The sequence below is a fragment of the Panthera pardus genome, unplaced genomic scaffold (assembly GCF_024362965.1).
Source record: "Panthera pardus isolate Hobbes unplaced genomic scaffold, ASM2436296v1 HiC_scaffold_17, whole genome shotgun sequence".
Lineage (NCBI taxonomy): Eukaryota > Metazoa > Chordata > Mammalia > Carnivora > Felidae > Panthera > Panthera pardus.
The window spans coordinates 29,653,391-29,678,622 of NW_026526732.1; the positions used below are offsets into that span (position 1 = coordinate 29,653,391).

Sequence of the window (25,232 nt, forward strand, 5' to 3'; positions counted from 1 at the left end):
AAAATAAATATAGTGCTTTCTTATTTAAAACTAATAACATTAGTATAATGCCATAAAGACTTAATGGCAAAAATAAATGCTTTATGCAAGTTAATTGCCCTTTAAAAAATTTTTTTTAATGTTTATTTATTCTCGGGAGAGAGACAGAGACAGAGTGTGAGTGGGGGAGGGTCAGAGAGAGAGAGGGAGACACAGAATCCGAAGCAGACTCCAGGCTCTGAGCTGTCAGCACAGAGCCTGACGCAGGGCTTGAACTCACTAACTGTGAGGTCATGACCTGAGCTGAAGTCGGACGCTTAACCGACTAAGCCACCCAGGCACCCCAAATTGTCCTTTAAAATGGCATATCTCTGAACTGAAAGTCAGAACACGTAAGCCATATATTTTTTTAATGTTTATTTTTGTTTTTGAAAGAGAAGAGTGAAAGTGAGCAGGGGGAGGGCAGAGAGAGAGGGAGACAGAGGATCAAAACTGGCTCTGCGCTGACAGCAGGGCTTGAACTCATGAACCATCAGATCATGACCTGACCCGAAGTCAGATGCCTAACTGACAGAGCCATCCACGTGCCCCCATGAGCCACATTTTTAATTGGTGCTCTTCTGTGTAAACTTAGAGCTGCTGTTTACTCATGTTCTTCATTAAGGTTAAAATTTTGAGGGACTAATAGTCCCAGCATGAAGCAGATGTGTAATGCATGTCCAGACCCGACTATGTGACAATCACTGTAGTAGAATAACTTATGGCAGATTGACATTAACTGATGTGTTTCTCACTTTACCCCCTATTCACACCCTATCCCAGAAACTAGAATTTAAGCTGTATAAGAATAAAGACCTTGTTTTTCTGGTTCACCACTGTATCTCCAGCTACTGCAATAGAACTTGGCACAAAGTAGATGCTTAATAATAATTTTTGAATGAATGTTTGCACTCCTCAACAGCAAAGCTATATCAAGGAATTTATAAGACATTTTGTTTATAGCATAATAGCAACAGATAGTCTTTCCCTTCAATGGACTTAACAAGGAAGATAAGACATCCTTGTGTAAAAGACACTTACAAAATGTTATTGGAGCAAAGGAAGTTTAGTCCGATTACCCAGCCCAGGATTCCCAACACCCACCTGGTAGCTATCTGTCCTTAGGCACAAACTTTTCTTTGCAATATCAGATTCAGTGACATTAAAATAAAGTATAATGGCACATACTTCATAGGACTCTTGGGAGAATTAAATGAAATAAAGTATATAATGAGCATAGCAAAAGTATCAACATATAGCAAGCACTCACTAAATGCTTATTGTTAGTGCTTACAGCTCCTACTAAAAAATTCTGTGATGTAATTAACTGTTATAAAGTTTGTTTTACATAAAGTTGAAAAAATATTTGCTGGTATCACCTCTGATAATTACAACCCATTCTCTTTCAACTAATTAGTTTTCTTGGACAAAGAGTAGCCTGCATCTGAACTTCATGGCACATGCCTCAACAAACAAGAAAATTATTCACAAATTAACATCACTAAATAAAAGTGATTATAGAGGAATGAGCAACTTTCTCAACTAACTTCTTATCCACAAAATCATGGGTAAAGCAGGGCATTTATTAAAAATGGAGAATTGTTAATGAAAGTAGGAACTGCTGCTAATCTGTGGCAGTTATCTTTAACCGTAAGAGTTTTAGTTCACTAATCTGTAAAAAGGTTTGTTGTGTAATACTATTTACCACTACTTGCTTCTGGCACTATTCAAGATATTTGCCTTCCTCCACAAGGTACCTATGTTTTGATCTGTAAAATATTATCTTTAACCACAAATGACGAGGTCAGAAAGTCTTACAGAGCAAAATACTGAAGAGAATATGTTGAAATAGTGAGAATTACATAAAACTTGGATCATTTATTAGTACTTGAGCAACAAGTACTAATTTTTCCTGGACAGTTAGTCCTGCAGGTTTTTAGGTTCACAGATGTATAAAATCAAAATAGTAATGATATTTCTAATTCAAACATGACACAGATATGCAAAATCATTAAAGAGACTTATCTGGAACATCCAACATTTCAATATGTTTTCTACTAATAAGTATTTCAAAACCAAAATCCCAAAGTCTTAATTGTTCAAGCATATAATTAAAATTCAACATTGGAAGCCTTCTGAAGGAAGTTTATTAGTGACACAATTGGCCAAGCTTATATTTATACATACACAAAAATTCTGTCTCTGCATTTATCTCCTTAATAGTAAGGATATTAGAAGATGTAAATATGTGTTACAGCTGCTAGAACTCTGGAACAGCATTGGAATCTGAAAAGTCAGTGCTGATTTATTCCACACAGCATTTGACAGAAATCGTACATTAAAAAGAAATAAAATATTATGAGATTTTTATTGCAAGTAAGGTTCACATATACTTTCATAGAAAAAGAGTGGGGAAAAGAGAGCATCTTTAAATGTCTTTAAGATTAATGCCAAGACACTCTGAATTGGCCATGTCACAGAATAGCAGAAGAATGTTTAAGTTAACTACCATCTTCACATACATGTGCTATAGTTTTTAGAGGAAGTTTTCACTTGGTCTATTTATTCAGACAGTATTATATGCCCAACAATAATCATGTTTATGTCTTCATCCTGTTTAAATCAGGTTTAAGCACACAGCTGCAATATGTTCAATTTTTAAGAAACAAAGTCAGTCCAGTTTCATGAGTTTGGGCTTTTTAGTCCATATTTGAATTTATTTTTCCTGGAAAGGAAAAATAGTTATAGCAGCACTTGGTGTGGTGCCATGAACATAGTGGAGGTTTAATAAATATTTATCACTGTTGAAGTTAAAAGGAACACCGATCTGCACTCTGCATGATATGTTGGAATAGGACCATACTGCTTGCAAAAGGCATAAACATTTGGTGCAGCATCTGAATCTTAGACAATTTTTGAAAATGATTCTTTTCCAGGTGGCCTAATCTACTACAGAAAGTATAAGATGTTACCTATAACTATGATTAAGAGTCATTAAAGTCTAAAGCACTTTAGAAAAGCAGACTCAACAGAATGCTGAAAAGTCCCACTCTTTGTGTTGTGATCTGATCGGTCTTGGCAGCAGATTCAGAAGAGAACCCCAGCTATAGACCTATAAGAGAGAGGGAGGTAAACCAAGTAGGGACAGGGCCAGCCTGATAATAGGACAATAAAATTCCCCCCAATTTCAGCTTCTAAGGGGACACACAAAACCTGAGTCCAGTCCAGCTTAATGTTGATAGTCATCATCTCAAATATGCCAGGTGAGAGCATGACACCAGAAATTGGTTAAATGGGAAGTGTTATTATCCAATAAATGACAGTTTTATGTTTGGAGTGGGAAGGGTTGTCTCGGTTATAAGAGGGCCTTAGTCAGTGGACTGCAGACAGCAGAACATTGGGATAGGATCCAGATCCCCCAGAGAGAGGGGGCTGGCAAGACCAGTCAGCTTTCCAAGCCCAGACAATTTGGCCAGGGTTCGGGGCTGGAATCCATTACCAGCAGAGAGTGAAGTCCAAACACAGAACAGAGGCAAGAGTCTACGTATACAGTAGGGTTAGAATTGGGACCAAGGAGCTTAACATTGGTGGCCACACAGTCGTTTATACAGGCTCACTCTACAGCAGGCTTGGGGCAATAGATAAGTTCCAGACACTGTTTATTGATAGGAATGAAACTCCTGACAGCCTGCCAAGCTTGAGTCTCATTTGAGTAACAATTTGATGGTGTTGTGTCTATAAGTTTACGTTAAGTCGTATCTGCTTCTTAGGCATGGGTATGCAAGAAATGTCAGTTTGAAGTAGTAGGTTTTTATTTTGGAATAAACTTAAATAAACCCAAACCTCTATTGACCATTCGCTTATATACTAGAATGTCAGTTCCACAAAAAGCATCATTGTTTCTCTGTTCACTGAAGCATGCCATATGCCTAGCTGGAACACAGCTAACATTCAATAGGTATTTGTCAAATTAAAGAATGAATTAGCCAAATATTAAACACCACACAAATGACCTGAAAGCTTCAACGTATGTCCTGAAGGAGACCCTTATCTCCTGTAGCAGCAGGGCTGAAATTGCTGAAAATCAAACACAGAACTTTAGACTGCAATTGACTGAATAACAATGCAAGTTGAACTCCCAGCTTCATGGAGTGTCTAGCATTAAAGCGAGGGTACTGGCTTGGGAAGGGATGGGATCCTGAAAGTTGGAATGTGGGAACACTTTGATGATGCTGGGGCTATTGAGCCCCTAAATTCTGATGAAACTTCTTTGCCGGTGGAAGCAGCCCCTCCACCCATAAAGAATGAGGCCTCTCTACCCCCAATAGAAGAGAACTCTTTACCCCTGAGGGGATTAATCCTGACTGAGAAAATTGTAATGGCCTCTGTTGAGGCAATTGTCATACAAGACAATGTTTAGTCTCCTCAGGACCAACCGCTACAATCTCTCTTTGCTTCTAGACCTATAACTTGACTCAAACCTCAGAAGGCCCCTAAAAGTAAGGTACAAGTACGACTCATAAGAGGTGTGCTACACTTCCCCCTCCCAAATATTTAAACTTTCTAATTTATACAAACAGAAATCTAGAGAACATGTATGGAAATGGACGTTGAGGGTGTGGGATAATAGAGAAAGGAACATAAAACTATATCAGGTTGAATTTATTAATTTCTCAGTAAGCAGAAATTCTGTATTGAATTATGCAGCTTGGGGAGTTAGAAAGGGCTTGAACAGTTTCTTTGGCTGGTTGGCTGAAACATGGACCAAATGGTGGCCCACAGTGAGCAAGTTGGAAATGCTGGACATGCCTAGTTTAATGTAGAAGAAGGGCCTCAAAGACTTATGGAGATTGGAATGGACTTGTCTTTTAAGACATACTCACTCACTCTGGGAGTGTCCAGAATATGTACCTTTCATCAAGACTGTAAGAAATAAATTTGTGAGGGAAGCCCCAGCATTCTTTTTTTTTAATTTTTAATGTTTATTTATTTTTGAGAGAGAGAGACAGAGTGTGAGTGGGGGAAGGGCAAAGACAGAGTAAGACACAAAATCCAAAGCAGGCTCCAGGCTCTGAGCTGTCAGCACAGAGCCTGACGCACAGCTCGAACTCACGAACCTTGAAATCATGACTTGAGCCAAAATCAGACACTTAATCAACTGAGCCACCCAGGCACCCCCCAGCATCCTTGAAGAGCTTCGATCATTATTCTCTGGAGGCCAGACCTTACAGTGGGGACTGCAGTCCTTGAATTGGGAAACCTAAATGTAACGAGAGTAAATGGATCATGGTGTGGCAGGGGTGAAATGAGGGCATTCAACTACCAAAGGCAAGGTGGGCAGGGTTACCATAATAGCAGAGTGAAAGCAACAGTCACAACAGTCCGACTCATACAGACCTATGATACTGGCTAGCTGAACATGGTGTTCCTAGAAGTGAAATAAGCAGCATGTCTACTAAATTCTTACATGATCTGTATAAGCAAAAAAGTTCTAAGTTAAATGAAAAGTCTAACCTGAATCATAAAAACAGAGAGCCATGGCCTCTCCCAGACTTGAGCCAGTTTACGGACCCAGAACCCCTTGACTAAAGGGGAGGCCAAATCCCCTTGAGGAAGGGCCCCAGTACACTGCCAAAAATTTATACTATTAATCTTTCTCCCAGTCTTTCCCACAGGGACTTATGGCTCTTTACCAGAGGACCTGTACATTGGGGAAAAGAAAATAATCAGATCTCCCAGGGACTACTGGACACTGGCTCTGAACTGACACTAATTCCGAGAAATCCAAAATATCACTGTGGTCCCCAGCTAGAGTAAAGGCTTATAAAAGTCAATGGAGTTTGAGCCCAGGTCCACCTCACTGTAGGCCTATCAGTTCCATCAAACCCAGTGGGTCGACCAAAATGACCCATAGTTATTTTTCAGTTTTGGAACTCATAATTAGATTAGACAGACTTAACAGCTGGCAGAACTCCCACATTAGTTTTCTGACTTGCGGAGTTAGGGTTATTATGGTGAGAAAGCCAAGTGGAAGCCACTAGAACTGCCTTTACCTAGGAAAATAGTAAAACAAAAGCAATACACATTCCTAGAGGGATGGCAGAGATTAGTGCTACCATCAAAGATTTGAAAAATTGCAGAGATGATGGTTCCCACCACATCCCCATTCAACATGCCTATTTGGCTATACAAAAGACAGATGGATCTTAGAGAATAACAGTGGACTACTGTATGTTTAAGGATGTGGTGACTCCAGTTACAGCTACTATATCAGATGTGGTTTCATTGCTTGAGCAAATTAACACATCTCCTAGTACCTGATATTCAGCTATTGATCTTGCAAAAGCCTTTTTCTCCATCCCTGTCATTTAAAGCCCACTGGAAGCAGTTTGCTTTCAGTGGGCAAAGCCAGCAAGAGACCTTCACTGTTCTACCTCAGGAGTATATCAATTCTCTAGCCATGTCATAATTTAGTTCATAGAGATCTTGATCACCTTTCTCTCCACAAGATATCATACTGGTCTATTACACTGATGGCATTGAACTGATTGGATCTGGCAAGCAAGAAGTATCCTAATCTTGTTGGGAAGACATTTGTGTGTCACTGGGTGAGAAATAAATAAAAAATTGTGAGGGGTCCAGTGGTGTGGGGCATGTCAAGATATCCCTTCCAACACGAAGGATAAGTTGCTGTATCCAGCACCCCCTCTCCAACCAGAAAAAAGGCACACCACTAAAAGGGCCTCTTTGTATTTTGGAGGTAACATATCCCTCATTTGGGTGTGCTACTCCAGACCATTTACCAAGTAACCTGTAAAGCTGCTAGTTTTGAGTGGGGCCCAGAATTTAAAGAGGCTTTGCAACATGTCCATGCAAGCTGCTCTGCTACTTGGGCCATATGATTTGGCAGGCAGATCCAAAGATGCTTGAAATATCAGTGGCAGACAAAAATCCTATTTAGAGCTTTTGGCGGACTCCTATAGGTAAATCACAGTGTAGGCTCTTGGATTTTGGGAAAAAGTCCTGCCATCTTCCACAGATAACTACTCTCCTTTTGAGACTTATACAGGGTCTTATTAGAAGCTGACTGCTTAATGGTTGGCCCACCAAGTTAGGAAGCAATCCCACTGCCCATCATGAGCTGGGTGCTATCTTACCCATCGAGCCATAGAGTTGGGCATACACAGCAGGACTCCATCATCAAATGGAACTGGTATATACATGGACTTCTATAAGGTTGACCTGCCTATGGCCATTACTGAGTGCCCAACCTGTCAGCAGCAGAAACCAACACCGAGTCCCTAACATCACACTATTCCCTGAAGTAATCATCCATCTATCTGGTAGCAGGTTGATTCCACTGGATCCCTTCCATTATAGAAGGGACAGAGTTTTATTTTTACTGGAATAGACACTTACTCTGAATATTGATTTGCCTTCCTTTAATTCAATGCTTCTGCCAAAACTACCACTGTAGACATATAGAATATCTTATGCACTGTCATGTATTCCATACAACATTGCTTCTGATAAAGGAATTCACTTCACAGCAAATGAGCTGTGGTCATGGGCGTGGGCTCACAGAATTTCCTGGTCTTACTGTGTTACGCATCATCCTTAAGCAACTGACTTGATAGACCAGTAGAATGGTCTTTTGAAGACTCAGCTATAGCACAAGCTAGATGCTAATACCTTGCAGGACTGGAACAAGGTTTTCCAGATGGCTGTGTATGATCTGAATCAATGTTCAATATATGGAATTATTTCTGCAATAACTGGAATTCATGGGTCCAGGAATCAAAGGATGGAAACAGGAGCAGCAGCACTCACTATTACTCTTAATGACTCACTAGCAAAATTTTTGCTTCCTGTTCTTGCAACTTTCTGTCTGCTGGCTTAGAGGTCTTAGTTCCTAAGGAAGGAATGCCACCCGGAGACACAACAATGATTCCATTGAACTAGAAGTTAAGCCTGCCACCTGACCACTTTGGACTCATTGTGTCTGAATCAACAGGCAAAGAAGGGAGTTACTGTGCTGTCTTGGGTGACTGATTCTGACTGCTAATGGGAAATTGGACTGCTACTCTACAATGCAGAGCAGGAAGAGTATGTCTGAAATATATCTCTTAGTATTCCCATACTTTGTGATTAAGGTCACTAGAAGACTAAAAAAAAAAAAAAACAATCCAGGCAGAACTACTAATAGCCCAGACCCTTCAAGAATAAAGGTTTTGGTCACCTCATCAGGTAATCAACCATGACCAGCTAAGGTGCTTGATGAAGGCAGAGTGAATACAAAATGGGTAGTAAAAGAAGGTAGTGATAAATACTAGCTATGACCATGTAACCAGTTACAGAAATAAGCACTTAATTGTCATGAGTTTTTTTCTTCTTATTTTTTTGTGAATATACTTACATGTGTATTAGCTTATGTATATCTCTGTCTTATTTCCTCTCTTATTCCCGTTATGTAACATAAAATGTATTGACTTTGTATCATAATACTTAAGTATTGCTAATTTTACATCATAGTATTTAAGTTATAAGATACCAAGAAGAATAGCAAACATCACTCAAGGACTTTACCTCCTCTTCTAGAGAAGGGGCATTTTCAGTTGTATGCAAGATGGTTGTATGGTCCTAGATAAAATTATGACCTTGTTATTGTCTTCATTTGGAGAGTAATTATGGCTTAAAGAGATGCATATGGCTGACAAGTTGATAAGGGATCAATTGTAATGGTTAAGTTTAAGTGTCAACTTGACTGAGCCATGAGGTGCCCTGATATTTGTTAAAAAATTATTCTGGGTGTTTCTATGAAGTGTTTCTGGGTGTTTTTGGATGAGTTTAACATTTAAATAGAGAGACTGAGTAAAGTAGATTGCCCACTCTAATGTGGGTGGGTCTCATTCAACCCATCAAAGGCCTAAATAGAACTAAAAGGCTCAGTTGAGTAAGAGAGAATTCCTCCTGCCAGACTGCCATTGAGCTGGAACATCAGTGTTCTTCCATCAGACTCAAATTCAAACATCAACTCTTCTGGGTCTTGAGCTTGTCATGCTTCGGACTAGAACTACACCATTACCTCTTATGGTTCTTGGGCATTTAGACTCAAACTGGAACTGGAACTATACCATTAGCTCTACTAGACCTCCAGCTTACTGACAGCAAATTTTGGAACTTGTTGGCCTCCATAATCACATGAGCTAATTCCTTATAAAAAATCAACAGAACATATATGTACTCAATTTATAATTTCATATATATCCCATCGATTCTGTTTCTCTGTAGCATCCTAATGCATGAAGTTTCAGGGTTGGTTAATTCAGTAGCACAGAAGTATTAAGGACCAGATTCTTGCCATCTTCTCATTCTGCCATCTTAATATCTTGCTTATCAGCTTATGCTGGTTCTTCTCATGGTGCATGTGACTGCAGCAGCTGTAGACCACTTCTTCATCCAGCTACATCCAGAGTCAGAATAATGTTAATGGTTTTTTAAAACATGTTTCTTTCTTAAAACAAGCCTTTCTGAGAAGTAACCAGCAGACATCCCCTCATCCAAAGATGAAATGAAAATTGGCCAGAAAGATGACATGCCTCTTCTTAATCCAGTCTCTGGAGAACAGAATCAAATTACAATGATTGGCTAAGAATAGTCAGATTTATCCTCTTGAAACAAAGGATCGGAGTCACTTTTCCCGAGCCAATGGCTACATAGCAGGTGAACAACTGGATAAGTTTTAACAGCAAGAAAGAAGAGGGAAATAAACTTGAAAGCAAACACCAGGATCTACTATAACTTTCCTACCCTAGGATAGCCCTCCATTTCCATGGAGATGGGAATCTGAATTTTCCTAATGGTTCTGAACCTCAAAATCAGACTTTCCCACTAAGTGACTACGAGCTGTAGGATAATAAGTGTTCACAGTGCAGATTTCTTCACTCACCTCCTCCCACCCCACCCCACGTGTAGATGCCAAGAGCCCTCCTCAATAAACCTCTCATATACAAATCTCAGGGTCCGTTTTCTGGAGAATCCAGCCTTCTCAGGAGTAGACAACAGAGGGGACTGGGCTACAGTTGATGGGATATTCAGGTGTGCTCTACCAGTGGAGACTATGTTCTGATGTCTTCTCCAGAGCAGGAATTGTATCTGTGGTGAAATGCATTACAACTTCTGTAACTTCTGTTTGTCTTAATTCGTATATAAAAGTTCAAATTTAAGATCAAAATTTCTCCTAACCTAGCTACGGAGACAGATACATTTAAAAAAAAAATAGTTGTCTAAAAAAGCACACAAGTAGATTTCTAAGGAAAAGCTTTAAGCAAAAGATTTGCAAATGTTATTCTTTTCTTCCTTTGTGCTGATATCTTTCATAAAAAGGCATGGCCACCTTTGCATAAATTGCTTTAAAAACAATGATCAAAGTATATTTGATTCATCTGTTCCCTCCCATCAGAAGGAAACATCATTACTAGGCAGTGTCTAGCATTTCATAACCCATTTGGAGATTTTTCAAAGGATCTCCCATAAACACTTATAAGATGCAAGGCACAGTCTTGGAGATACAGAAAGGAGTAGGATATATCGCCTTAAGGAGCTTATACCCTAGTGGAGTATAAAGAGAAGAGGAAAAATGTAATGTGATAAATGCATGAGGGGTGAGGGTATTATGAGATGACACATCATGTCACCTCATTCAGCCTACAGGATAGGAGAGGCTTATCAGAAGTAAGTCAGAAGTGCACCTAGCAGAAAATAGGCTTGTAAGGAGGAAGGGAATTCCTGGAAGAGAGGAAGATATGCATAGAACTACATGTAAGACCAAACAGGAATCATTCTAAAAATTGGAAGTATTACTACTATACTCCCAACACCCAGATCAGCGCCCAACAGATGCTGAATCCTCAATTAGTATTCGCTAAGTAGATGAGCGAATAAATGAAATAGTTGTACTCAGTTGATACATAAGAGTGTAAGGAAGGAAAGGGGTAAACATGATGTTGGAAGAGTACATGAAGAGTCTTCCTAATATGTCAACCTTATTCTGAAAGATATGGAAAACTTAAAAATTCAAGCATGGTGGCTATGAGCAGAGCCATTGACAGCCATGCACAGAATAGATTTAGAGGCACAACTGAGGTGGGGATTTTAGTAAAGAGACCATCACAGAATCCAGGCAAGAAATAGTGGGGACTTAATAAAAAGCAACAGAAACAGAGAAATTGTAAAAATCTATGAATCGTGGGGATAGTTTCAAAGTAGTATGAACAAGTCTTGGGTAACATTTTGGATGTGGGTCTTTGGTGAGATACAAACACCATTTGCTTTGAAAAACCTTGGGAATTTTATTGGCCATTTAGAGTACACCACATAATGTGAGTTAGTCAGTTGTCCAAACTGAACCTATCTCTGAAAGAGAAACCTTCACAAAGTCATTATAATCCCCAATGGTACCATTATCTTCTCTAGTTTTCTCTGTTCTAACCCCTTCCATTTCCATGGTCACCCATGTCATAAAGATAAAATAAAGAAATACTTCTGATATCTCTATTTTTCAGGGCTCTTGTTTTTCTTTGATGTTCAAAAAATTGTCCTTGACACCCAATTTTAATTACTCTGAAGAAATAACAAATCAACTAAACATTACCAAAGGGGGAAACATATATTTTGTACATTTCTCAATCTATATTCTTTTTCCAGGGTAGCTGCAGCTAAGCCCCAAACTAAGATATTTACAGAACTTAATCATGTTCGCAAGAATAATAAGCTGGAACATACAAAAGCAACAGGAAGGCCTTGCTGGCCACTCTGTATTGTGCCACCTTGAAGACATGATCACAGATAGTAAAAACAATGGGGGAGAGAAAAAATTAAAAGTTCTATTCTCCTCCAAGTTCACTCTAGCTGTTCTGTTTCAGTATTAGATCTTTTCATGATTAACACCAGCCTTCTAGAGTCAGTCTCCAAAATCTGCCAACTTAATTTTTTTTATATTCCTACATGGTGTAATTCATCAATAAGCTTGAGATGCAGCAGGAGGGTACTAATTTCAAATATGGCATGACATGAGCTAGAATAAAGTATCATCATCATTATGTGAGTCACGTATCACCCACTTTTCTCACAGATAGGTTCACTGTAAGATGAAGAGTAAAGGAGGAAGAATAAAAATTTTTCAACCCTAGTCCCAAGGCTAATATCATATATGTTAACATTTTCATTCCATGTGTTAAAAATTTGTTAAGTGAAAAATTTAACAAGTGAAATTTATGTTAAATGAAATCTGGGGTATCAGGCACCAGGTGGCATTATCAAGCAAAAGTGTGTCACATCCATTCAAAGCAGTGAGATCTGCCCACAGCATAACGTTGAACCACATAGCATGTCTTTCTTGTGGCCTGCTTCCAGTTGCCTTGTCTGTCTTGCTGATTCCTATTATGTGGATCCCATTTGGGGTTTCTAGTGTCTTTTCTATTTGACCCTTGGCATCGCCCCTTCAATAACAGTAATTGTCTCTGAAATCTACCACATTGACACTTTCCCCTTACATTAAGCTTGAGGACACCAGCAGATCTCCAGGTTTGCCCCATGTCTGGTGTTGCTATAGCTTGTACAGTACATGCTTTTAGGACCCATCAGTGAGCCATGGAAAATATACACGTTAAGACTGGGCATTCAAAATTGGATTGTGATGAGGGTTACCCAACGTATAAATTTGCTAAAAATCATTAAACTGTACACTGGGAATAGGTGAATCTTCTGATCTGTAAATTATACCTCAGAAAAGCATAAAAGAAAAGGTTTGGTCAGATAATGAAAGTAGGTGGCACAAGTTTGGATCGACACTGAACCCAACAACAACAACAAGAGTAAATATAGACGGTGCTATCATCATGACAAGGACTGACCACACAGAAAATCAGCACATTGGGGCAAATCATAGGATCTGTTAGTTACATCAGTTCCCAGTTACGGGAAGATTGGAGAACTATTAAAAACCCTATTATTAAAAACCCTTGTTGTTGGTGTTGGTGATTCAGCAGAGTTAACATTGGGATCTCAATGCTTCCCAATTGCTGGGAAGGGCACTGCAGCAAGGAATTTGCGTTTGTCAATTGGGGCTTTAGTATGTAAACCAACACTGTTCAATGCAAGGACACAAAAAAATGATTTCTTACAAAGGTATGAGGTCATTTACAGAACCGAACAATAAAGCATTGGATAGAATATTGAAAGAAACAGGACAGGGCCAGCAGCCTCAGTTCAAAGGTGAGACTGGGCCATGGTGCACATGTAAGGCCTCAGTTCCAGTACCTAAGGAAGCGCTCAGTGACCATGGGGCCCAACTCGTCCCAGGACTCAAAGGACATGAGTTTTGGTCGCTGGCGCCACCCTGCAGCACCACGCCCAGACCTTCATGTCCCCAGGCAGCAGTGGCTAGGGCAGAGCTGCCCGGAGCTGACCTCATAGCCCAGGCCCCAAGCCTGTGGTGATTTCCACCTGCGCTGCATCCACCAGAAGCGCGCGTTCACGGACAGTGTTTCAGAGGCGTGGGAAGCCGCCGCTGCAGCTGCAGCGCGCGTGCACGTCCGGGTTCCCGAACACAAACATCAAAATCGTGATCGCTGCCTGTCCAGCGAGAAGAGGGAGAGACGGGAGGCGCCGGGTTCCCCGTGAAACCCGAGCAGGCCCACATCTCGCCCCTGGCCATCGACATTCCAGACACCACGGCCCACTTCATCAGCCCCCTCGCCTCCGGCTGCGGGAACCACCAGTGCTGCAAACTGGCCCATCCAGCCCCTGGGGAGTACAAAACCCGCTGTGGAATCCCATCTGACTTCAATTTAATGGCCCACAACTCACAGACAGAAAACGAACAGGAAGCTTCTGGGTAGAGACAGCCTAAAGGCTGATACGAAGCCACCTTATTCCTGCACACAATTAATCATACAAGTAATTACGATGTTTCCTGATAAACCACTCACCCTAAATGGAATGTATGTGCACATCACTAAAAAATTATCCATACTACAAGGGCAAGCAGAATTCAATACGCCACAATGTCTCTCTGAATTGTTATTGCATCAAAGTACCAGGTTCCCAGGAAGAACCAGGTAAAGGTTCCTTCTGGAGGATAGATCCTGCCTCCGAAAGCAAATTAGTTGAGTAGGTTTTTAGGAAAGGAGGTCTAGGGTCTTGCTTCAGAATCCCTCTGGGACCGCTCTCGGAAGTGCCCAGCCTCTCCCAACCCCGCTGGAGCCTGTCTGCTCACATCGGTGGCGCTCAGACCACCCCCCACCCCCCACCCCCCACCTCCCAGGGGTCGAGAGAAGATTTCAACAGCCCTGGAGTCCAAGCCTGGCGCCTCACAGCCCCTACGGGCCTTCGTCCAGGAGGGCACCAGGCTCGCCTCCGTCTAGTCCACCCATCTTAATGGCCTGTCACCTCCACCGTCGCAGCCCCGGTGACCACCTCCACCTCCCAGCAGCCTGCCACGCAGACGGTTCGCGCCGTCCACTGGATCCCTGTGGTGCCCGTCACCAGCGAGGCCCGACTGGCCCCAGCGAACGCGTACGCTGTCGCCGGGCAGGTGGCCAGTCACTCAGGTGGCCGTGCCGGTCCCTCCTAAGCAAGAGCCTCAAGACGTGTGTGAAGACCAGGAAGAAGGAAAAGTGAAAAGTAGAACCTATTCCTGCGGTTAGCCGTGCCACACGAGGCGCCGCTAGCGGGATCATTCAGATGTGACAGGCCACCCCGGTTCAGACGGTCACCTCCAGGTCGGCACCAGCTACCAATAAAAACTGTAAAGCAAAACGGGACTCACGTGGTGCCAATCCGCGCCGCGGGGCACGGCCGGGCGTCGGAGGCAGTGGCGAGTGGTCTGAAGCGGCTGGCGACACACACGTCGGGGTCGGGGTCGGCGTCTCTGCCCACAGAGTGCGGGAACTGCGACCTGTCGGAATGGCTGCCGCAGAAGCGGGTCCCGACCGACCGCAGGCGGCCAGAGCTTCGTCTCGCGGCGAGCATGGGAAAGCTGCAGGCCGCCATGCGGGAGGACGGCGTCCAAGTCTGGCCACTAGGAGAGCTTTTCTTACTTTACTGTCAACTCTGTGGTGCCAGAAGGGGACGCTGCCTCCCACCCACGTTGCCAGCGCATTCTCTCGGCAGATAGAGGCCCCTGCGGTCTGACTTCTCCTCAGCGCTGGAAACAAAAATGCAGGCGGCCTTCAGTTAAAGACGGAAGTCACACCTGCACAAAGCCATACGCGGAAGGAAACCTCCTTCCGGCAGCGGGGTCCTTCCGAGAGGGCCCAAGGCTTGGGACAAGCTGACCTGCCAGGGCGTCGCGGGGGCCACCTCGCCTCGCTCAGGGGACTTGAGGGCAGGGCACTGTGGGTAACACAGTTTTTTGTTGTTCCCATGTGGAATTAGAATATTTCGACGTGTACTTTCTTTACCAAATGGGGGTGGGGAGGCGTTGACATTTCAAATCACTCCATTTCTACTCTGGAATCACACAGGACTTTTCGCGTGGATTTCGTTTGGGGAAAAGAAACTGCAGTTTTGTTTCCAGCCTACGGATGATTTCCTTTTGTTTGTCCTGTTAAAGTTCAGATGGAACTGCTTGATAACATCTGCAAGTTTTCTGTGTTAGAGCAGGTGCCTCATGCATTTAATCCACCTCCATTTCAGCATGTAAGGGTGGCCCTACAGACTGGACAGACAGATAACCTCTTGTTACATTGAGAAAAAAAACTGCTGGACTCACAGAAGCTGCACTTAACTGTTTTTCTTTCCTGCTCTTTTTTGTAGTTTCTTTGTGTTGATTTCTCCCCCACCCCACCCCACCCCCCACTCCCCCAACACCGCCCCAGGCATAATATTCCACTCTAAGTACAACAAGTCTTCTAAGGAGTATGTAGGTTTCAAACAACAGAACTGTTACTACTTCGACTGGAAAAGAAAAGATTTGACCTTTTACAACACACCCTTTTCACAATGTCACAGATCTCTCCATGGCTTGTTCGCCATTCAGTGTCATCGGTTCCAGGCATCATCAAGTCCAACCACTTGTCTACCTCATGATGTTGCTGTTTGCCCTGCTCACAGGTAGCTGGAGCTCAGGTGGAACAGAAGCTGCGTGTTGACAGGAGGGTCTTGGAACAAGTGCCCTGAAGTTAAGCGTTGAAAACATCTAAGTTGTTTTCTGATTTGTAATAGGAAATTCCCCACAGCCTTTCATAACTGATCCAGTCCTAGGGCTGACTTCTCTCCTACAAAAATTAAAATCCAGAGCAAAGGAAACAAAGGTAAGAGAGTGAGCACTATGGCCCCTCCCAGCTTCAGTTCAGACTATCCCAGAAGAAAACCCACAGGCCTGCCCAGAGTGTTCCACAGGGTCAGGGCTGAGCAGCCCTGCAAATAGAAGGCTTTGGCCTTACTGTGAATTTCTAAATGCCATCATCATAACATTATTTATTTAAGTATAGTTATTTTGGTATTTAATTTTTTTTAAAGAGAGGGGGAAGAAACCTGTATTTTCCTGGTGGAATGAAAAGATTCAGAATGGTATATAGTTAAGCAATTTAAAAAGATTTATGATTTACCTACAGACCAAATATGATAAATCTGTTCTATCTATGTATTGTGTGTCAAACAAAAGTATAGAACTGTCATAATGTTATTGCAGATAATGCATATTATAAACTACGAAATTACTGCAAAACAGATAATTCCAATAATCCAATAGTCAGGACTAATTTATAGTCTCTTTGGATTGCTGCCATCAGATTAATCATCAATAACTTGAATTATTGAATCATCAATAACTTGAATTATTAGTAACTTGTGTTACCCCATTCAAGATTTAATTTCCAGAGAGAGAGTTTATTGTCCTTGCTTAGTTCAAGTGTCCCTGTGTCCATGTCTTAGCCTTAGATAAGGCAAAAGTAGGGCTTTTTCATTGACATCCCTTCCAAGACCACATATAATGGGAGAAGGATTATTTTCCACATGAAAATCTAAGTATTTTTACCAAAACAAGAAGGAAGAGGTGCTGGGTAGAAAACACACACACACACACACACACACACACACACACTCACTATATTAAGGTATACTGTCAATCAATAAAATTTGAAGTTCCTTTTCCAGATAGTCTGCCCATTAAAAAAAGCAGCTGGGTTGAGATTAAGACAGTTGCAATACTTTCTCAGGAAAAGGACTAGAAAGAACATGGTAGAGCCTCAATTCTACAAAAGGACTGGAGTTACTATAAGAAAAACTAGAGACTGGGGATAAAGTAGGGTGATAAGGCTCACAGAGAGAAGAATCAAATGCAGGGAACCCAAGAGAAAATAAAGGAATAAGTAAGACTCAGAGAGCAAGGCCAGAATGTGGCAATCACTCTTGGGCAGCAAGGGCACTCTTGGTGTATTAGACCAGTGGTCAGCCCCGGTCAACCCCATTCACCCACTTCTGTCTTCCCTTGTTACTCTCTGCCTCCCAACTAAGTCCCACAGTGGGTTTAGGTCGGTTTGATCAGGTCTTTCTTTCATTAGGATTAGCTCAGTAATTAGAGATCAGTATCTATTGTAGAACCAAGTGTGTTTGTTCCAAGAAATTTTCAATTTCCCAAGAAATTTAATTTCTGAGAAGTATAGGTTAAAATAATCTAGTGGGAAAGGGGCTGTGAGTTTTTATGGCTTTGACATTTTCTAAGGAATCTCTACACCCATCATGGGGCTCAAACTCACAATCCCGAGATCAAGAGTTGCATGCTCCACCAACCAAATCAGTCAGGTGCCCCTGGCTTTGACATTTTCTGAGCGATGTTAAGAGAATGAAATTCAGTTAAAATATAGTTAGTGTCTACTATGTGCAGAGCAGTATGATAAATACTGGACAAAAAAAGGTGGACAGCCATCATCATTGCTCTCAAGGTGCTTGCTATAGACTAGAATGCCTTTGTTCCCCCCAAATTCATGTGTTATATCCGATGTGATGGTATTTGGAGGGGGGCCTTTTGAAAGATGACTAGCTCATGAGGATGCAGCCCTCATGAATGGGGTTAGTGCCCTTATCAAAGAGGTTCCAGAGAGCTCTCTTGCCTTGTCTTCCATGTGTAGACACAGAGAGAAGATGTCAGTCTAAAAGGAAGAAGGCTTTCACCAGACACCAAATCTGCCAGCTTCTGAATCTTGGACTTCCCAACCTCTAGACCTGTGAGAAATGAATTTATGTTGTTTATAAATCACTCAGTCTCTGGTATTTTTGTATGGCAGCCAGAACAGACTAAGACAGTACCTATCATACAGGAGGGGTATAGAAATACCAATGTTCATTGTATATATAAATGCAATCAGTGTGTTTCAAAGGCATTGGAGCATGAATATCTACTCTACACTGGGGAATTGGGGGCCATGTGAAAGGAGAGGTGTCATTTGCAGGGAAATGGGACTTTGACAGATGGACAAAGTGGATGATAGTGTTCCAGCCAGAGAAAATAATATACAAAATTATGACTGATATGACATGTTTCTACTTTAAATATTGGAGAAACTGACATCTTCAAGAACTACATATAGTGTTTCTGGTCAGGGGATAGGAGAGTAATGGTGGGGCTGATATATGTGGCTCACTCTAGGCCATATATATCGAGTATTTGAGGCAAACCATTGAAAAATTCTGATCAGGGAAGTGAAATGCTAAAGAGCCTTGGAAAACTGTGAGGAGGATGGATTGAAGAAAGATGAGATGTTCTGCCCTAAGGGGCTTCTGTATCATCCAGGTAGAAGTAATGGGAGTAGATATGGAACGAATGGAATGGATCTTTAGTACATAAAATCAATAGCAATTGATATAATAAAGGTTAAGAGTTATAAAGCTCTATTTGTCAGGCACTAGCATTGTGTAATGACTAAAAATCCAGATTCTGGAACACAGTCTTCTAAATTCAAACATTGTATTTCCGTCTATTTAGTAGCCATCATGGGCAAAGTGCTCAGCTTTCCTGCACCTTAGTTTCCTTATCTGTAAACTACAACCTACTTAATGGAACTGCGACGATTAATTACTATATGAAAAATACTCCAGTGCCTGAAATACAGCAAGTATTCACAAATCTTAGGAATTATTATATCATTTTACATATGAGTAAACTGTAATATACTTAGGTTAAGGTTAGATAACTAATGTAGGAAATGCGTTTCAAATTCATGTTTGTCTAGTTCTAGAGCATGAGCATATAACTTCTGGCATTACTTCAAGTTGTCTGACCATCAGACTATGCTCAGTGATAGAAGCTTGAAAAGGAAAAAAGGCTTCAGAAAACTAAATGATCTGTGTTTGATTTAAATGTTTTATTTAAACTTTGGATTTCCTATAGTTTCAGGTTTTGGAGTTGCATAATCTTTAGCTCCAACGGTTCACTAGAGATACTATCCTATTTTCTTTTAAGAGAAGGCTCTTTCTTCACTAATAGTCCTTGAGGTTCCCAGTTACCATGATTTAAACTGGAGGTGGACAACAGACCTAGAGGCTGTGCTAAACCAATCAAATTCTCTTTCTTGAACATTTATACTGAGAAAATTGGTCCTGAATGATAACAGATCATGCATGCAACAGACAATTTAGGGGTATCTTGTTTCAGGTTAACGGGATTAAATCATAGGCAGAATATGGAAGATTTTGAGTTACAGACTAAGAAATTCTGATTTTATCATACTAGCAGGGGAAAAATCACAAAAGATTTTGAGTAGGAGATTGCTTGTGAAAATAAATAAGAATATTGAATTTATAAGGTTATATAAAGTGAACTGAAAGTTAAAAAGGTCAAGTTTATTGGGAACATAGATTCTTAGTCTGCCTCAGACTAGTGACAGCTGTTATACAAAGTAATGGATAATGCAAAGGTTCTTCTGAGGAAGAATTTACAAGGCTTGGTAATGGATAAAATATAAAAGGTAAAGGAAAGAGAAGAATCAAAAGTTAAATAAAAGATTTTGAGATTAGAGTGTAAATTACCAAAAATACAGAATCTAAGAGGCAAAGATGTTTTTAAGGCATTGAATTAAAATTTTTAAAATGTTGCGTTTCAGGTAATGATAGACCATTTAAGTAAAAAATCTCTATATGGGTATTTGATATTAAAAGATTTCAGAGCTAGGAAGTATCTTAGAAATTATCATAGTCCAATTGTTTTATTGCTCAAGTGAGAAAACTGAGATCTATAAGGATAAATAATTTATCTAATTTAACACAAGTAATTAATATAGAACTAGAACTCAAGCCTTTTGACCCCCAATCTTTTAATTGATTGGTTATAGCAGAAGATATATCAAAATGATAACATTGGAAGTCTACAGTGATACAATATGTTGAACTCATGAGATTTTTCAAAATTTATTTTGAGAAAAATAGAATGAGCAGGGCAGGGGTAAAGAGAAAGAGAGAGAGAGAATCCCAAGCAGGTTCTGCACAATTAGCATGGAGCCAGACATAGGGCTCAAACTCACGAACCATGAGATCAGGACCTGAGTCAAACTCAAGAGCCAGATGCTTAACCAACTGAGTCACCCAGATGCCTTGAAGTCATGAGATTCTTAAGGTAGAGAGATAGCAAACAATTTACAACATACATGCCAGCACCAATAAATTAGTAATAACTGCGTGGATAAGTTGAAAGCAATTCTGGATCTGTGTCCAGGCTTATTGAGAAGGAATGATATGGCCATTAGTGATCCTGGCCAATAGCAAGATTGGAGAAGTGGGAAGCATATATGACACCTGCTGCCATTACTAGTCAGAAAGAATATTGCAGTCATAATCATGAGGAAGAACTGAAAATATTTGAAAAGGTAAAAGACCGGCAAAATTTCTTAATAGCTTTGCATCAAGTAATAACATCTCCTTTCTATTATTTGGTTCCTATCTTAAATACAAAGTGTTAGATAAACTGCTGAAGGCTTATTGGAAATATGAAATGTTTGAATATTTGGGAAGTCATGATGCAAGAAGTTGAAAAAGATTAAGAAGCAGAGAAAAAGAGGGAAACAGAGAGAGAAACAAACTATCAATTGAACTTTTTTAATAACTTGGTTTATTTGGTTTGTATATTCCCAGATTTAGCTTAATTTGTTTTATTCAGATACTACCTAGTAAAACTTCTTCTGAAATAAATTATATATGCTAAAGTCAAGATGTGAATTGACCACACACATATATCTCTTCCTCTTTTCAATAACCTAGAAAATGGTTATAAAGAAAACACACACCACCACACATACATATATGTGTGTATACATACCTATAATATATGTGAGTATATACACAAACTCAATAAAGAGAACAGAAAGTAGACCATCAGCAGAAAAGAAATGCCATCAATTTATTTTTTCTAATTTTTTATATGTTTATTCATTTTTGAGAGAGAGGGACACACAGAATATGAGTGGGGGAGGGACAGAGATAGAGGGAGACGCAGAATCCAAAGCAGGCTCCAGGTTCCGAGCTGTCAGCACAGAGCCGGATGCGGGGCTTGAGCCCACAAACTGTGACATCATGACCTGAGCTCAAGTCAGACACTTAACCATCTGAGCCACCCAGGCGCCCCCCCCCCCCACTTTTTTTATTGGTTTTTTTTTTTTTTTTTTTTTTTTTTGAACTGCTATCAATTCCTTAAAGAGAATAGCAGTTAGGAGAGTAGGATAGTGAGTTGAATGGTGGTCTCCCAAAATATATGTCCATGTCCTAATCCCCAGAACCTGTAAATGTTACTTATTTGGAAAAGGGATCTTTGCATGTAATTAAGGATCTTGTGATAAGGAAATAAGGAGATTCTTGATTTTCTAGCTAAGTCTTAAATCCAATGACAAAAGTCCTTATAAGAGGGAGATTACACAGACAGAAGAGAAAGCCCTGTGAAGATGGAAGCAGAGACTGGAATGATGTGGTTACAAGCCAAGGAGTGCCAACAGCCACCAGAAGCTGGACACCCCAAGCACAGATTCTCCCCAGAGCCTCTGGAGGGAGTGTGGCCCTGCCAACGCTTTAGTTTTGGAGTTCTGGCCTCCAGAGCTGTGAAATAAATTCTCGCTGTTTTAAGCTCCCTAGTGACTTAAATTTGTTATAATAACTGCTGGAAATTAATGCAAGTGGCTTCTAAAGAAACTGGGAAATTTGGCCTTGCAGAAATAAAGAGAAGCTCAGAAAACACTAATTGGAAGCAAGGGATGGAATGTAGAGTTAAATGGGGGAATTAATTGAAAGTGAGTATAAATTGGGGCGCCTGGGTGGCTCAAACAGTTACCCGTCCAACTTCAGCTCAGGTCACGATTTTGCGTTTCGTGGGTTCGAGCCCCGTGTGGGGCTGTGTGCTGACAGCTCAGAGCCTGGAGCCTGCTTCAGATTCTGTGTCGTCCTCTCTTTCTGCCCCTCCCCACCTCTCCTTCAAAAATAAATATACATTAACAAAAAAAAGAAAGTGAGTATAAGTTATAATTGTCCCTCATACTACTTTTCATCCCAATAAGCAGGATATGCAGAAGCCAGGTATTCACCACTCTAGCAGAAAAGGAAATAAAAGAAAAGGGAGGGATCCTTCTCAATAGAAACTGCACTGTCAAGAGAAGTGGGGCAGCTGACATGGCTGTTCCCCAACCAAACATCCTAAAGCAAGGTTAATCAGCTGGCAAGCCCAGCCTACAACCTTGGAGCTCTCAATCAGCTTTTCATTGTGTTATTTTTAATAAATAAAAAAATAAGGAAGGAACCTCAAAATAAAGAAAGGCCAGAGATAAACAGGGAAATGGGGAGGAGAGAAGTATAGAAAAAGTTGAAATAATTCAAGGAACAGGAGAGAACCAGGAAAGGGAAGGCAGCCTATTTGCTGAATAGACTCAGAGAAGCATGCCAGTGAGTACTTTAGCGCCTCTCCGCTCCAAACTCATCCCTTTTTTCCATGGTGATACTGAAAGTGTGCTCTGCAGGTAACCTTCAGCCTTGGCTCGCTGGCAGGATGCAGCCTCTGCCAATAGAGGGCACTGAGGAGCCACCACGAGGTCAGTGGAAGAGGAGGTATTGGCCCCCCTTTCTTTTTCTTTCAGGGTCTAGCAGAGGTCCTGCCTTTGCTAACCTTAGCAGAAGGGTTGGGTGCTCCAGTGCTCCAACCACACCCACCGGTCAGTGTCTGAATCTTCCCCCTTCAGGGCCACTTCTTCGGAGATTCCAAGTTCCTTCCTTATTCTCCTTGCCCTCAACCTTGGAGTAGTAGCTGTTCTCCGCAGTTACTACCTCTATATACCTTCGAGTTCCCTTTCACCCCTTTTGGTAAATACGTCTTTTACTTAGTTCACAACTGTGGAATCGTATACAGTTTCTGGCCATGAGAGGCTCCATTTTCAAGTTCCATTTTTCCTTCCAACTGATGAACTTTCGAACTGAGCCATAGTGGTTATTGTTATACAAGCTGTTGCTCATAAATCCAACAGAACAACTGCATTTGAGCCATAAAACCATTGATATGAACTTTCTGAGGACAGAAAAATTAATTAATACATATCAGGAATAGTTTTGTTTGATAGCACCAATAAAATAATTAATTAGATAGTAATCAAAAGCGGCTCAACTGGTCAGCACCAAATTAGCAGGTTGTGGGTTTTTTTTTCCCCTCTTCTTTATCAAAATCATGTAATCATCCCTTCCTTCTCATAAAAACCCCTTACTTCCCCTGTATGAGCTGGACACTTTGGTTACTTCAGAATCTGTGCTCTGCGAACTGCAATTCTGAGACTCTCAAAAGGCCTGTGTTTTCACTTTTGCCTCCTTTTCTCAATGGACACAATGTACTTAGTTCACAGTTATTTGCTCTATTCAAAGTATCGGTGTGGTAATTTTTGTTCCCTGACCGGATCCTGACTAACACAATAGTCAAGACGAGTTTGAATCTTTAAAATCCTGTAAAACTAATGATTAGGTAAAACTCTCAGATTGCTAAAGTAAAATTTTCCGTAGATGCTTAGAGGATCAAATTGAGAAAATCTCCCAGAAAATAGAACTAGTTAAAAGATGGAAAATACTTGGAGGTGAGATGGAGGTGTGGAAAGGGGGGAGAGAGTAAAAGAAGGGTAAGGTTGCCAATATCTTTATCTTAAAAAGTAGAGTGACAAGAGATATGATATGTAGTTGACCAAAAATGAAGGGGTAAGTATATTACTTAAACTTAAAAAATAACCAGGAGAGAAATTAAATATAGTAATATCAACACTTGGTTAGTGCTTTAGGTGTATTTTGACCCATTTATCCTCATAATAATCCTCTGAGGAAGGACTATTATTATCCCCATTTTACAGATGAGGAAGAGGATTCAGAGGGACAGATTCACTTGCCTAAGTTCACACAGCTTGTAAGGGGCAGAAATGGGATTCCAGAGTGTGCTCTTCTCTACTGTAGTCTGCTGCCTCCTCACATGACTTTATTGGGAAAAGATGGGGAAGGAATATAGAAGGTGATACAAATGAGTTCATTCATCTCCTTTAGCAGTGTATTAAGGCAATACTTAAAACTGATGAATTTAGCAATAATGTTAAGAGATACGGAGGTAAACATCAGAAGAAACAAAACCAGAAACTGTTTAAAGGGCTTTAAAAAAGATTTTTTTTTTATGTTTTTATTTATTTTTGAGAGACAGGGCATGAGCGGGGGGGGGGGGGGGGGGGGGCAGAGAGAGAGGGAGACACAAAATCTGGAGCAGGCTCCAGGCTGTCAGTGCAGGGCCCAATGTGGAGCTGGAACTCACAAACTGTGAGATCGTGACCTGAGCTGAAGTCTGACAATCAACCAACTAAATCACCCAGGCGCCCCTGCTTAAGGGGATTTAGTAGTCCTCCTTTATCCAAGGAGAATACGTTCCAAGGCCCTCCTCCCACCCCCACCCCCCCCCCCCCCCGGGGATGCCTGAAGCTGCAGCTAGTACCAAACCCAGTATGTACTGTTTTTTCCTATACATACACACCTATGAAAAAGTTTAGGTTATAACTTAGGCACACTAAGAGATTAACAGCAGTAGTGAACAATAATATAGAACAATTATACTGTAATAAAAGCTATGTGACTGTGATCTCTCCAAATATTTGTTGTACTGTACTCACCCTTTTTGTGATAATGTGAGATGATAAAATGCTTATGGGCAGAGATGACAGGAGGCAAAT

At 41.0% G+C, this 25,232-nt stretch overlaps 1 protein-coding gene and 1 pseudogene across 1 annotated transcript in view; one reads left to right on the forward strand and one right to left on the reverse strand.

Annotated features, from left to right (window-relative positions):
* PDE7B (phosphodiesterase 7B) overlaps positions 1 to 14,948 on the reverse strand; it is a 576,923-nt gene extending 561,975 nt beyond the window's left edge. Inside the window, exon 1 of the mRNA XM_019420496.2 lies at positions 14,849 to 14,948. The gene's annotated coding sequence lies outside the window, so the exon portion shown is untranslated. The remainder of the gene's footprint in view (positions 1 to 14,848) is intronic.
* LOC109249814 (forkhead box protein K2-like) overlaps positions 1 to 15,196 on the forward strand; it is a 126,389-nt pseudogene extending 111,193 nt beyond the window's left edge.
* Positions 15,197 to 25,232: the final 10,036 nt, after the last annotated feature.